Below are 14,749 nucleotides of genomic sequence, written 5' to 3' on the forward strand. Positions count from 1 at the left end.
TGGCGCAAAATTCAGGAATTTTAAAAAAAAATATATAGTTATTTCTATTTGCTTTTGTACATAAAGTTGAAAGAACAAAGCTATATAAAATAAAGCTCAAGCTGACAGGTTTTCTTTTGGGTTGAACCATGTTTTCATTCATCAGTATCTTCACAAATAAACCCAGTCACTACACATTAAGACGGTGATTAAACCTCATTCTTTTGTCTTTACAAATAGAGATATTTACATGGATGGGCGGCCATTCAGAGTGATCATTCTGTAATATCTTTCTTTTGTCTCTATAGATAAAGAGATAGTTGCATTGCTGGGCGAACATTATCACCTGATTTTGTGAGAAATGACTTTGCAGGAAACGCCCACTTTTTGCTAACGTCTGCGGTAATTGCTAACATTTAAGCATTCAGCCTACAATAAATAATAAGTCTATTCAATGAAAGTAAAGGTCAGTGTTTAATCAAAAAAGTTAAAGAAATGAATGAAATAATAATTTTTAAAAATTGGTTGATCGATTTAGTTTAATACAGGTTCTCATATTCATGGCTTTATTTTCCTGTAAGGTGACAAGTGATAATCTCAAAGTTTTCTGGATTTCTTATCATTCTTATATGATTACTTGCTCTTTTTTTTCCTACTGTGGGTTTTAGTCCATCATCCAGATGGTGGTGGTTGAGGAGATTCCCTCGCCCCCATACAATGAATAGCGCTTTGATTTTACAGGCTTGGTTGGTTTCCAAGGATTTTACGAGGACGAGCTCGTGGCTCATTGTTACTGTTACATTTATTTTTTCTTTCAGGTTGCAGGTGGAGTTAGCTGGCGGTAGGTTTGAGCTATATGGCGGTAGGTTGGCGGTATATGGCGGTATATGGCGGGAGGTGGAGTTCGACGTCGATGAAGGTCTTTTTCGCTTAGCCCCGTCCTAGCTCACGGTACGGAGCCAGGCAAAAGTCTTAAGGTGACCCTTAGGCCGGTTAGCTCAGATGGTTAGAGCGTGGTGCTAATAACGCCAAGGTCACGGGTTCGATCCCCGTACGGGCCATGAGATGCTTTGATCTTCAGACAAATTCTCAGGACTGATTCACTGACAAGCCAACACCATGCTGGACTACCTCCAGCAATAGCCAAGAAAACACTGATTTGTGCGAGGCCACACCTTTTTAAGCCTCTACGGTTTGTGGCTCCTTGCTTCCTTTAAATTTATTATTTTTTTCTTTCAGGTGGCAGGTGGAGTTAGACGGCAGTAGGGAACCATAGAGAAAGCCAGATGGCGCAAAATTCAGGAATTTTTAAAAAATATATATAGTTATTTCTATTTGCTTTTGTACATAAAGTTGAAAGAACAAAGCTATATAAAATAAAGCTCAAGCTGACAGGTTTTCTTTTGGGTTGCACCATGTTTTCATTCATCAGTATCTTCACAAATAAACCCAGTCACTACACATTAAGACGGTGATTAAACCTCATTCTTTTGTCTTTACAAATAGAGATATTTACATGGATGGGCGGCCATTCAGAGTGATCATTCTGTAATATCTTTCTTTTGTCTCTATAGATAAAGAGATAGTTGCATTGCTGGGCGAACATTATCACCTGATTTTGTGAGAAATGACTTTGCAGGAAACGCCCACTTTTTGCTAACGTCTGCGGTAATTGCTAACATTTAAACATTCAGCCTACAATAAATAATAAGTCTATTCAATGAAAGTAAAGGTCAGTGTTTAATCAAAAATGTTAAAGAAATGAATGAAATAATAATTTTTAAAAATTGGTTGATCGATTTAGTTTAATACAGGTTCTCATATTCATGGCTTTATTTTCCTGTAAGGTGACAAGTGATAATCTCAAAGTTTTCTGGATTTCTTATCATTCTTATATGATTACTTGCTCTTTTTTTCCTACTGTGGGTTTTAGTCCATCATCCACATGGTGGTGGTTGAGGAGATTCCCTCGCCCCCATACAATGAATAGCGCTTTGATTTTACAGGCTTGGTTGGTTTCAAAGGATTTCACGAGGACGAGCTCGTGGCTCATTGTTACTGTTACATTTATTTTTTCTTTCAGGTGGTAGGTTTGAGCTATATGGCGGTGGGTTGGCGGTATATGGCGGTATATGGCGGCAGGTAGAGTTCGACGTCGATGAAGGTCTTCTTCGCTTAGCCTCTACGGTTTGTGGCTCCTTGCTTCCTTTAAATTTATTATTTTTTTCTTTCAGGTGGCAGGTGGAGTTAGACGGCAGTAGGGAACCATAGAGAAAGCCAGATGGCGCAAAATTCAGGATTTTTTTTTAAAAAAATATAGTTATTTCTATTTGCATTTGTACATAAAGTTGAAAGTACAAAGCTATATAAAATAAAGCTCAAGCTGACAGGTTTTCTTTTGGGTTGCACCATGTTTTCATTCATCAGTATCTTCACAAATAAGCCCAGTCACTACACATTAAGACGGTGATTAAACCTCATTCTTTTGTCTTTACAAATAGAGATATTTACATGGATGGGCGGCCATTCAGAGTGATCATTCTGTAATATCTTTCTTTTGTCTCTATAGATAAAGAGATAGTTGCATTGCTGGGCGAACATTATCACCTGATTTTGTGAGAAATGACATTTGCAGGAAACGCCCACTTTTTGCAAACGTCTGCTTTAATTGCTAACATTTAAACATCCAGTCTACAATAAATAATAAGTCTATTCAATGAAAGTAAAGGTCAGTGTTTAATCAAAAAAGTTAAAGAAATGAATGAAATAATAATTTTAAAAAATTGGTTAATCAATTTAGTTTAATACAGGTTCTCATATTCATGGCTTTATTTTCCTGTAAGGTGACAAGTGATAATCTCAAAGTTTTCTGGATTTCTTATCATTCTTATATGATTACTTGCTCTTTTTTTCCTACTGTGGGTTTTAGTCCATCATCCAGATGGTGGTGGTTGAGGAGATTCCCTCGCCCCCATACAATGAATAGCGCTTTGATTTTACAGGCTTGGTTGGTTTCAAAGGATTTTACGAGGACGAGCTCGTGGCTCATTGTTACTGTTACATTTATTTTTTCTTTCAGGTGGTAGGTTTGAGCTATATGGCGGTGGGTTGGCGGTATATGGCGGTATATGGCGGCAGGTAGAGTTCGACGTCGATGAAGGTCTTCTTCGCTTAGCCTCTACGGTTTGTGGCTCCTTGCTTCCTTTAAATTTATTATTTTTTTCTTTCAGGTGGCAGGTGGAGTTAGACGGCAGTAGGGAACCATGGACAAAGCCAGATGGCGCAAAATTCAGGAAATTTTTTTTACAAAATATAGTTATTTCTATTTGCTCTTGTACATAAAGTTGAAAGAACAAAGCTATATAAAATAAAGCTCAAGCTGACAGGTTTTCTTTTGGGTTGCACCATGTTTTCATTCATCAGTATCTTCACAAATAAACCCAGTCACTACACATTAAGACGGTGATTAAACCTCATTCTTTTGTCTTTACAAATAGAGATATTTACATGGATGGGCGGCCATTCAGAGTGATCATTCTGTAATATCTTTCTTTTGTCTCTATAGATAAAGAGATAGTTGCATTGCTGGGCGAACATTATCACCTGATTTTGTGAGAAATGACTTTGCAGGAAACACCCACTTTTTGCTAACGTCTGCGGTAATTGCTAACATTTAAACATTCAGCCTACAATAAATAATAAGTCTATTCAATGAAAGTAAAGGTCAGTGTTTAATCAAAAAAGTTAAAGAAATGAATGAAATAATAATTTTTAAAAATTTGTTGATCGATTTAGTTTAATACAGGTTCTCATATTCATGGCTTTATTTTCCTGTAAGGTGACAAGTGATAATCTCAAAGTTTTCTGGATTTCTTATCATTCTTATATGATTACTTGCTCTTTTTTTTCCTACTGTGGGTTTTAGTCCATCATCCAGATGGTGGTGGTTGAGGAGATTCCCTCGCCCCCATACAATGAATAGCGCTTTCATTTTACAGGCTTGGTTGGTTTCCAAGGATTTTACGAGGACGAGCTCGTGGCTCATTGTTACTGTTACATTTATTTTTTCTTTCAGGTGGTAGGTTTGAGCTATATGGCGGTAGGTTGGCGGTATATGGCGGTATATGGCGGCAGGTAGAGTTCGACGTCGATGAAGGTCTTCTTCGCTTAGCCTCTACGGTTTGTGGCTCCTTGCTTCCTTTAAATTTATTATTTTTTTCTTTCAGGTGGCAGGTGGAGTTAGACGGCAGTAGGGAACCATAGAGAAAGCCAGATGGCGCAAAATTCAGGAATTTTTAAAAAAAAAAATATAGTTATTTCTATTTGCTTTTGTACATAAAGTTGAAAGTACAAAGCTATATAAAATAAAGCTCAAGCTGACAGGTTTTCTTTTGGGTTGCACCATGTTTTCATTCATCAGTATCTTCACAAATAAACCCAGTCACTACACATTAAGACGGTGATTAAACCTCATTCTTTTGTCTTTACAAATAGAGATATTTACATGGATGGGCGGCCATTCAGAGTGATCATTCTGTAATATCTTTCTTTTGTCTCTATAGATAAAGAGATAGTTGCATTGCTGGGTGAACATTATCACCTGATTTTGTGAGAAGTGACTTTGCAGGAAACACCCACTTTTTGCAAACGTCTGCGGTAATTTCTAACATTTAAACATTCATCCTACAATAAATAATAAGTCTATTCAATGAAAGTAAAGGTCAGTGTTTAATCAAAAATGTTAAAGAAATGAATGAAATAATAATTTTTAAAAATTGGTTGATCAATTTAGTTTAATACAGGTTCTCATATTCATGGCTTTATTTTCCTGTAAGGTGACAAGTGATAATCTCAAAGTTTTCTGGATTTCTTATCATTCTTATATGATTACTTGCTCTTTTTTTCCTACTGTGGGTTTTAGTCCATCATCCAGATGGTGGTGGTTGAGGAGATTCCCTCGCCCCCATACAATGAATAGCGCTTTGATTTTACAGGCTTGGTTGGTTTCCAAGGATTTTAGGAGGACGAGCGCGTGGCTCATTGTTACTGTTACATTTATTTTTTCTTTCAGGTGGCAGGTGGAGTTAGCCGGCGGTAGGTTTGAGCTATATGGCGGTAGGTTGGCGGTATATGGCGGTATATGGCGGGAGGTGGAGTTCGACGTCGATGAAGGTATTCTTCGCTTAGCCCCGTCCTAGCTCACGGTACGGAGCCAGTCTTAAAGTGACCCTTAGGCCGGTTAGCTCAGATGGTTAGAGCGTGGTGCTAATAACGCCAAGGTCACGGGTTCGATCCCCGTACGGGCCATGAGATGCTTTGATCTTCAGACAAATTCTCAAGACTGATTCACTGACAAACCAGCACCATGCTGGACTACCTCCAGCAATAGCCAAGAAAACACTGATTTGTGCGAGGCCACACCTTTTTAAGCCTCTACGTTTTGTGGCTCCTTGCTTCCTTTAAATTTATTATTTTTTTCTTTCAGGTGGCAGGTGGAGTTAGACGGCCGTAGGGAACCATAGAGAAAGCCAGATGGCGCAAAATTCAGGAATTTTTAAAAAAAATATATAGTTATTTCTATTTGCTCTTGTACATAAAGTTGAAAGAACAAAGCTATATAAAATAAAGCTCAAGCTGACAGGTTTTCTTTTGGGTTGAACCATGTTTTCATTCATCAGTATCTTCACAAATAAACCCAGTCACTACACATTAAGACGGTGATTAAACCTCATTCTTTTGTCTTTACAAATAGAGATATTTACACGGATGGGCGGCCATTCAGAGTGATCATTCTGTAATATCTTTCTTTTGTCTCTATAGATAAAGAGATAGTTGCATTGCTGGGCGAACATTATCACCTGATTTTGTGAGAAATGACATTTGCAGGAAACGCCCACTTTTTGCAAACGTCTGCTGTAATTGCTAACATTTAAACATCCAGTCTACAATAAATAATAAGTCTATTCAATGAAAGTAAAGGTCAGTGTTTAATCAAAAATGTTAAAGAAATGAATGAAATAATAATTTTAAAAATTGGTTGATCAATTTAGTTTAATACAGGTTCTCATATTCATGGCTTTATTTTCCTGTAAGGTGACAAGTGATAATCTCAAAGTTTTCTGGATTTCTTATCATTCTTATATGATTACTTGCTCTTTTTTTCCTACTGTGGGTTTTAGTCCATCATCCAGATGGTGGTGGTTGAGGAGATTCCCTCGCCCCCATACAATGAATAGCGCTTTGATTTTACAGGCTTGGTTGGTTTCAAAGGATTTTACGAGGACGAGCTCGTGGCTCATTGTTACTGTTACATTTATTTTTTCTTTCAGGTGGTAGGTTTGAGCTATATGGCGGTAGGTTGGCGGTATATGGCAGTATATGGCGGCAGGTAGAGTTCGACGTCGATTAAGGTCTTCTTCGCTTAGCCTCTACGGTTTGTGGCTCCTTGCTTCCTTTAAATTTATTATTTTTTTCTTTCAGGTGGCAGGTGGAGTTAGACGGCAGTAGGGAACCATAGAGAAAGCCAGATGGCGCAAAATTCAGGATTTTTTTTTTAAAAAATATAGTTATTTCTATTTGCTTTTGTACATAAAGTTGAAAGTACAAAGCTATATAAAATAAAGCTCAAGCTGACAGGTTTTCTTTTGGGTTGCACCATGTTTTCATTCATCAGTATCTTCACAAATAAACCCAGTCACTACACATTAAGACGGTGATTAAACCTCATTCTTTTGTCTTTACAAATATAGATATTTACATGGATGGGCGGCCATTCAGAGTGATCATTCTGTAATATCTTTCTTTTGTCTCTATAGATAAAGAGATAGTTGCATTGCTGGGCGAACATTATCACCTGATTTTGTGAGAAATGACTTTGCAGGAAACGCCCACTTTTTGCTAACGTCTGCGGTAATTGCTAACATTTAAACATTCAGCCTACAATAAATAATAAGTCTATTCAATGAAAGTAAAGGTCAGTGTTTAATCAAAAATGTTAAAGAAATGAATGAAATAATAATTTTTAAAAATTGGTTGATCGATTTAGTTTAATACAGGTTCTCATATTCATGGCTTTATTTTCCTGTAAGGTGACAAGTGATAATCTCAAAGTTTTCTGGATTTCTTATCATTCTTATATGATTACTTGCTCTTTTTTTCCTACTGTGGGTTTTAGTCCATCATCCAGATGGTGGTGGTTGAGGAGATTCCCTCGCCCCCATACAATGAATAGCGCTTTGATTTTACAGGCTTGGTTGGTTTCAAAGGATTTCACGAGGACGAGCTCGTGGCTCATTGTTACTGTTACATTTATTTTTTCTTTCAGGTGGTAGGTTTGAGCTATATGGCGGTAGGTTGGCGGTATATGGCAGTATATGGCGGCAGGTAGAGTTCGACGTCGATGAAGGTCTTCTTCGCTTAGCCTCTACGGTTTGTGGCTCCTTGCTTCCTTTAAATTTATTATTTTTTTCTTTCAGGTGGCAGGTGGAGTTAGACGGCAGTAGGGAACCATAGAGAAAGCCAGATGGCGCAAAATTCAGGATTTTTTTTTAAAAAAATATAGTTATTTCTATTTGCTTTTGTACATAAAGTTGAAAGTACAAAGCTATATAAAATAAAGCTCAAGCTGACAGGTTTTCTTTTGGGTTGCACCATGTTTTCATTCATCAGTATCTTCACAAATAAACCCAGTCACTACACATTAAGACGGTGATTAAACCTCATTCTTTTGTCTTTACAAATAGAGATATTTACATGGATGGGCGGCCATTCAGAGTGATCATTCTGTAATATCTTTCTTTTGTCTCTATAGATAAAGAGATAGTTGCATTGCTGGGCGAACATTATCACCTGATTTTGTGAGAAATGACTTTGCAGGAAACGCCCACTTTTTGCTAACGTCTGCGGTAATTGCTAACATTTAAACATTCAGCCTACAATAAATAATAAGTCTATTCAATGAAAGTAAAGGTCAGTGTTTAATCAAAAATGTTAAAGAAATGAATGAAATAATAATTTTTAAAAATTGGTTGATCGATTTAGTTTAATACAGGTTCTCATATTCATGGCTTTATTTTCCTGTAAGGTGAAACGTGATAATCTCAAAGTTTTCTGGATTTCTTATCATTCTTATATGATTACTTGCTCTTTTTTTCCTACTGTGGGTTTTAGTCCATCATCCAGATGGTGGTGGTTGAGGAGATTCCCTCGCCCCCATACAATGAATAGCGCTTTGATTTTACAGGCTTGGTTGGTTTCAAAGGATTTCACGAGGACGAGCTCGTGGCTCATTGTTACTGTTACATTTATTTTTTCTTTCAGGTGGTAGGTTTGAGCTATATGGCGGTGGGTTGGCGGTATATGGCGGTATATGGCGGCAGGTAGAGTTCGACGTCGATGAAGGTCTTCTTCGCTTAGCCTCTACGGTTTGTGGCTCCTTGCTTCCTTTAAATTTATTATTTTTTTCTTTCAGGTGGCAGGTGGAGTTAGACGGCAGTAGGGAACCATAGAGAAAGCCAGATGGCGCAAAATTCAGGAATTTTTTTAAAAATATATAGTTATTTCTATTTGCTTTTGTACATAAAGTTGAAAGAACAAAGCTATATAAAATAAAGCTCAAGCTGACAGGTTTTCTTTTGGGTTGAACCATGTTTTCATTCATCAGTATCTTCACAAATAAACCCTGTCACTACACATTAAGACGGTGATTAAACCTCATTCATTTGTCTTTACAAATAGAGATATTTACATGGATGGGCGGCCATTCAGAGTGATCATTCTGTAATATCTTTCTTTTGTCTCTATAGATAAAGAGATAGTTGCATTGCTGGGCGAACATTATCACCTGATTTTGTGAGAAATGACATTTGCAGGAAACGCCCACTTTTTGCAAACGTCTGCTGTAATTGCTAACATTTAAACATCCAGTCTACAATAAATAATAAGTCTATTCAATGAAAGTAAAGGTCAGTGTTTAATCAAAAATGTTAAAGAAATGAATGAAATAATAATTTTTAAAAATTGGTTAATCAATTTAGTTTAATACAGGTTCTCATATTCATGGCTTTATTTTCCTGTAAGGTGACAAGTGATAATCTCAAAGTTTTCTGGATTTCTTATCATTCTTATATGATTACTTGCTCTTTTTTTCCTACTGTGGGTTTTAGTCCATCATCCAGATGGTGGTGGTTGAGGAGATTCCCTCGCCCCCATACAATGAATAGCGCTTTGATTTTACAGGCTTGGTTGGTTTCAAAGGATTTTACGAGGACGAGCTCGTGGCTCATTGTTACTGTTACATTTATTTTTTCTTTCAGGTGGTAGGTTTGAGCTATATGGCGGTGGGTTGGCGGTATATGGCGGTATATGGCGGCAGGTAGAGTTCGACGTCGATGAAGGTCTTCTTCGCTTAGCCTCTACGGTTTGTGGCTCCTTGCTTCCTTTAAATTTATTATTTTTTTCTTTCAGGTGGCAGGTGGAGTTAGACGGCAGTAGGGAACCATGGACAAAGCCAGATGGCGCAAAATTCAGGAATTCTTTTTACAAAATATAGTTATTTCTATTTGCTCTTGTACATAAAGTTGAAAGAACAAAGCTATATAAAATAAAGCTCAAGCTGACAGGTTTTCTTTTGGGTTGAACCATGTTTTCATTCATCAGTATCTTCACAAATAAACCCTGTCACTACACATTAAGACGGTGATTAAACCTCATTCTTTTGTCTTTACAAATAGAGATATTTACATGGATGGGCGGCCATTCAGAGTGATCATTCTGTAATATCTTTCTTTTATCTCTATAGATAAAGAGATAGTTGCATTGCTGGGCGAACATTATCACCTGATTTTGTGAGAAATGACATTTGCAGGAAACGCCCACTTTTTGCAAACGTCTGCTGTAATTGCTAACATTTAAACATTCAGCCTACAATAAATAATAAGTCTATTCAATGAAAGTAAAGGTCAGTGTTTAATCAAAAAATGTTAAAGAAATGAATGAAATAATAATTTTAAAAAATTGGTTGATCAATTTAGTTTAATACAGGTTCTCATATTCATGGCTTTATTTTCCTGTAAGGTGACAAGTGATAATCTCAAAGTTTTCTGGATTTCTTATCATTCTTATATGATTACTTGCTCTTTTTTTCCTACTGTGGGTTTTAGTCCATCATCCAGATGGTGGTGGTTGAGGAGATTCCCTCGCCCCCATACAATGAATAGCGCTTTGATTTTACAGGCTTGGTTGGTTTCAAAGGATTTCACGAGGACGAGCTCGTGGCTCATTGTTACTGTTACATTTATTTTTTCTTTCAGGTGGTAGGTTTGAGCTATATGGCGGTGGGTTGGCGGTATATGGCGGTATATGGCGGGAGGTAGAGTTCGACGTCGATGAAGGTCTTCTTCGCTTAGCCTCTACGGTTTGTGGCTCCTTGCTTCCTTTAAATTTATTATTTTTTTCTTTCAGGTGGCAGGTGGAGTTAGACGGCAATAGGGAACCATAGAGAAAGCCAGATGGCGCAAAATTCAGGAATTTTTTAAAAAAATATATAGTTATTTCTATTTGCTTTTGTACATAAAGTTGAAAGAACAAAGCTATATAAAATAAAGCTCAAGCTGACAGGTTTTCTTTTGGGTTGAACCATGTTTTCATTCATCAGTATCTTCACAAATAAACCCAGTCACTACACATTAAGACGGTGATTAAACCTCATTCTTTTGTCTTTACAAATAGAGATATTTACATGGATGGGCGGCCATTCAGAGTGATCATTCTGTAATATCTTTCTTTTGTCTCTATAGATAAAGAGATAGTTGCATTGCTGGGCGAACATTATCACCTGATTTTGTGAGAAATGACATTTGCAGGAAACGCCCACTTTTTGCAAACGTCTGCTGTAATTGCTAACATTTAAACATCCAGTCTACAATAAATAATAAGTCTATTCAATGAAAGTAAAGGTCAGTGTTTAATCAAAAATGTTAAAGAAATGAATGAATTAATAATTTTAAAAATTGGTTGATCAATTTAGTTTAATACAGGTTCTCATATTCATGGCTTTATTTTCCTGTAAGGTGACAAGTGATAATCTCAAAGTTTTCTGGATTTCTTATCATTCTTATATGATTACTTGCTCTTTTTTTCCTACTGTGGGTTTTAGTCCATCATCCAGATGGTGGTGGTTGAGGAGATTCCCTCGCCCCCATACAATGAATAGCGCTTTGATTTTACAGGCTTGGTTGGTTTCAAAGGATTTTACGAGGACGAGCTCGTGGCTCATTGTTACTGTTACATTTATCTTTTCTTTCAGGTGGTAGGTTTGAGCTATATGGCGGTAGGTTGGCGGTATATGGCGGTATATGGCGGCAGGTAGAGTTCGACGTCGATGAAGGTCTTCTTCGCTTAGCCTCTACGGTTTGTGGCTCCTTGCTTCCTTTAAATGTATTATTTTTTTCTTTCAGGTGGCAGGTGGAGTTAGACGGCAGTAGGGAACCATAGAGAAAGCCAGATGGCGCAAAATTCAGGAATTTTTAAAAAAAATATATAGTTATTTCTATTTGCTCTTGTACATAAAGTTGAAAGAACAAAGCTATATAAAATAAAGCTCAAGCTGACAGGTTTTCTTTTGGGTTGCACCATGTTTTCATTCATCAGTATCTTCACAAATAAACCCAGTCACTACACATTAAGACGGTGATTAAACCTCATTCTTTTGTCTTTACAAATAGAGATATTTACACGGATGGGCGGCCATTCAGAGTGATCATTCTGTAATATCTTTCTTTTGTCTCTATAGATAAAGAGATAGTTGCATTGCTGGGCGAACATTATCACCTGATTTTGTGAGAAATGACATTTGCAGGAAACGCCCACTTTTTGCAAACGTCTGCTGTAATTGCTAACATTTAAACATCCAGTCTACAATAAATAATAAGTCTATTCAATGAAAGTAAAGGTCAGTGTTTAATCAAAAATGTTAAAGAAATGAATGAAATAATAATTTTAAAAAATTGGTTAATCAATTTAGTTTAATACAGGTTCTCATATTCATGGCTTTATTTTCCTGTAAGGTGACAAGTGATAATCTCAAAGTTTTCTGGATTTCTTATCATTCTTATATGATTACTTGCTCTTTTTTTCCTACTGTGGGTTTTAGTCCATCATCCAGATGGTGGTGGTTGAGGAGATTCCCTCGCCCCCATACAATGAATAGCGCTTTGATTTTACAGGCTTGGTTGGTTTCAAAGGATTTCACGAGGACGAGCTCGTGGCTCATTGTTACTGTTACATTTATTTTTTCTTTCAGTTGGTAGGTTTGAGCTATATGGCGGTAGGTTGGCGGTATATGGCGGTAAATGGCGGCAGGTAGAGTTCGACGTCGATGAAGGTCTTCTTCGCTTAGCCTCGACGGTTTGTGGCTCCTTGCTTCCTTTAAATTTATTATTTTTTTCTTTCAGGTGGCAGGTGGAGTTAGACGGCAGTAGGGAACCATGGACAAAGCCAGATGGCGCAAAATTCAGGAAATTTTTTTTTACAAAATATAGTTATTTCTATTTGCTCTTGTACATAAAGTTGAAAGAACAAAGCTATATAAAATAAAGCTCAAGCTGACAGGTTTTCTTTTGGGTTGAACCATGTTTTAATTCATCAGTATCTCCACAAATGAACCCAGTCACTACACATTAAGACGGTGATTAAACCTCATTCTTTTGTCTTTACAAATAAAGATATTTACATGGATGGGCGGACATTCAGAGTGATCATTCTGTAATATCTTTCTTTTGTCTCTATAGATAAAGAGATAGTTGCATTGCTGGGCGAACATTATCACCTGATTTTGTGAGAAATGACTTTGCAGGAAACACCCACTTTTTGCTAACGTCTGCGGTAATTGCTAACATTTAAACATTCAGCCTACAATAAATAATAAGTCTATTCAATGAAAGTAAAGGTCAGTGTTTAATCAAAAAAGTTAAAGAAATGAATGAAATAATAATTTTTAAAAATTGGTTGATCGATTTAGTTTAATACAGGTTCTCATATTCATGGCTTTATTTTCCTGTAAGGTGACAAGTGATAATCTCAAAGTTTTCTGGATTTCTTATCATTCTTATATGATTACTTGCTCTTTTTTTTCCTACTGTGGGTTTTAGTCCATCATCCAGATGGTGGTGGTTGAGGAGATTCCCTCGCCCCCATACAATGAATAGCGCTTTCATTTTACAGGCTTGGTTGGTTTCCAAGGATTTTACGAGGACGAGCTCGTGGCTCATTGTTACTGTTACATTTATTTTTTCTTTCAGGTGGTAGGTTTGAGCTATATGGCGGTAGGTTGGCGGTATATGGCGGTATATGGCGGCAGGTAGAGTTCGACGTCGATGAAGGTCTTCTTCTCTTAGCCTCTACGGTTTGTGGCTCCTTGCTTCCTTTAAATTTATTATTTTTTTCTTTCAGGTGGCAGGTGGAGTTAGACGGCAGTAGGGAACCATAGAGAAAGCCAGATGGCGCAAAATTCAGGAATTTTTTTTTTTACAAACTATAGTTATTTCTATTTGCTCTTGTACATAAAGTTGAAAGAACAAAGCTATATAAAATAAAGCTCAAGCTGACAGGTTTTCTTTTGGGTTGAACCATGTTTTCATTCATCAGTATCTTCACAAATAAACCCAGTCACTACACATTAAGACGGTGATTAAACCTCATTCTTTTGTCTTTACAAATAGAGATATTTACATGGATGGGCGGCCATTCAGAGTGATCATTCTGTAATATCTTTCTTTTGTCTCTATAGATAAAGAGATAGTTGCATTGCTGGGCGAACATTATCACCTGATTTTGTGAGAAATGACTTTGCAGGAAACGCCCACTTTTTGCTAACGTCTGCGGTAATTGCTAACATTTAAGCATTCAGCCTACAATAAATAATAAGTCTATTCAATGAAAGTAAAGGTCAGTGTTTAATCAAAAAAGTTAAAGAAATGAATGAAATAATAATTTTTAAAAATTGGTTGATCGATTTAGTTTAATACAGGTTCTCATATTCATGGCTTTATTTTCCTGTAAGGTGACAAGTGATAATCTCAAAGTTTTCTGGATTTCTTATCATTCTTATATGATTACTTGCTCTTTTTTTTCCTACTGTGGGTTTTAGTCCATCATCCAGATGGTGGTGGTTGAGGAGATTCCCTCGCCCCCATACAATGAATAGCGCTTTGATTTTACAGGCTTGGTTGGTTTCCAAGGATTTTACGAGGACGAGCTCGTGGCTCATTGTTACTGTTACATTTATTTTTTCTTTCAGGTTGCAGGTGGAGTTAGCTGGCGGTAGGTTTGAGCTATATGGCGGTAGGTTGGCGGTATATGGCGGGAGGTGGAGTTCGACGTCATGAAGGTCTTCTTCGCTTAGCCCCGTCCTAGCTCGCGGTACGGAGCCAGGCAAAAGTCGTACGGTGACCCTTAGGCCGGTTAGCTCCGATGGTTAGAGCGTGGTGCTAATAACGCCAAAGTCACGGGTTTGATCCCCGTACGGGCCATGAGATGCTTTGATCTTCAGACAAATTCTCAAGACTGATTCACTGACAAGCCAACACCATGCTGGACCACCTCCAGCAATAGCCAAGAAAACACTGATTTGTGCGAGGCCACGCCTTTTTAAGCCTCTACGGTTTGTGGCTCCTTGCTTCCTTTAAATTTATTATTTTTTTCTTTCAGGTGGCAGGTGGAGTTAGACGGCAGTAGGGAACCATAGAGAAAGCCAGATGGCGCAAAATTCAGG

General features: G+C 37.2%; 2 non-coding genes across 2 annotated transcripts; both read left to right on the forward strand.

The window, feature by feature from the left end:
* The first annotated feature begins 966 nt into the window (after window positions 1–966).
* On the forward strand, window positions 967–1,040 carry trnai-aau (transfer RNA isoleucine (anticodon AAU)). The gene has a single exon. It is a non-coding gene; the product is annotated as a tRNA-Ile (tRNA).
* A 4,172-nt stretch (window positions 1,041–5,212) lies between these two features.
* On the forward strand, window positions 5,213–5,286 carry trnai-aau (transfer RNA isoleucine (anticodon AAU)). Its single transcript has one exon. It is a non-coding gene; the product is annotated as a tRNA-Ile (tRNA).
* The last annotated feature ends 9,463 nt before the right edge of the window (window positions 5,287–14,749 follow it).

Source organism: Ictalurus punctatus, chromosome 2 (assembly GCF_001660625.3).
Source record: "Ictalurus punctatus breed USDA103 chromosome 2, Coco_2.0, whole genome shotgun sequence".
NCBI classification, from domain to species: Eukaryota; Metazoa; Chordata; class Actinopteri; order Siluriformes; family Ictaluridae; genus Ictalurus; species Ictalurus punctatus.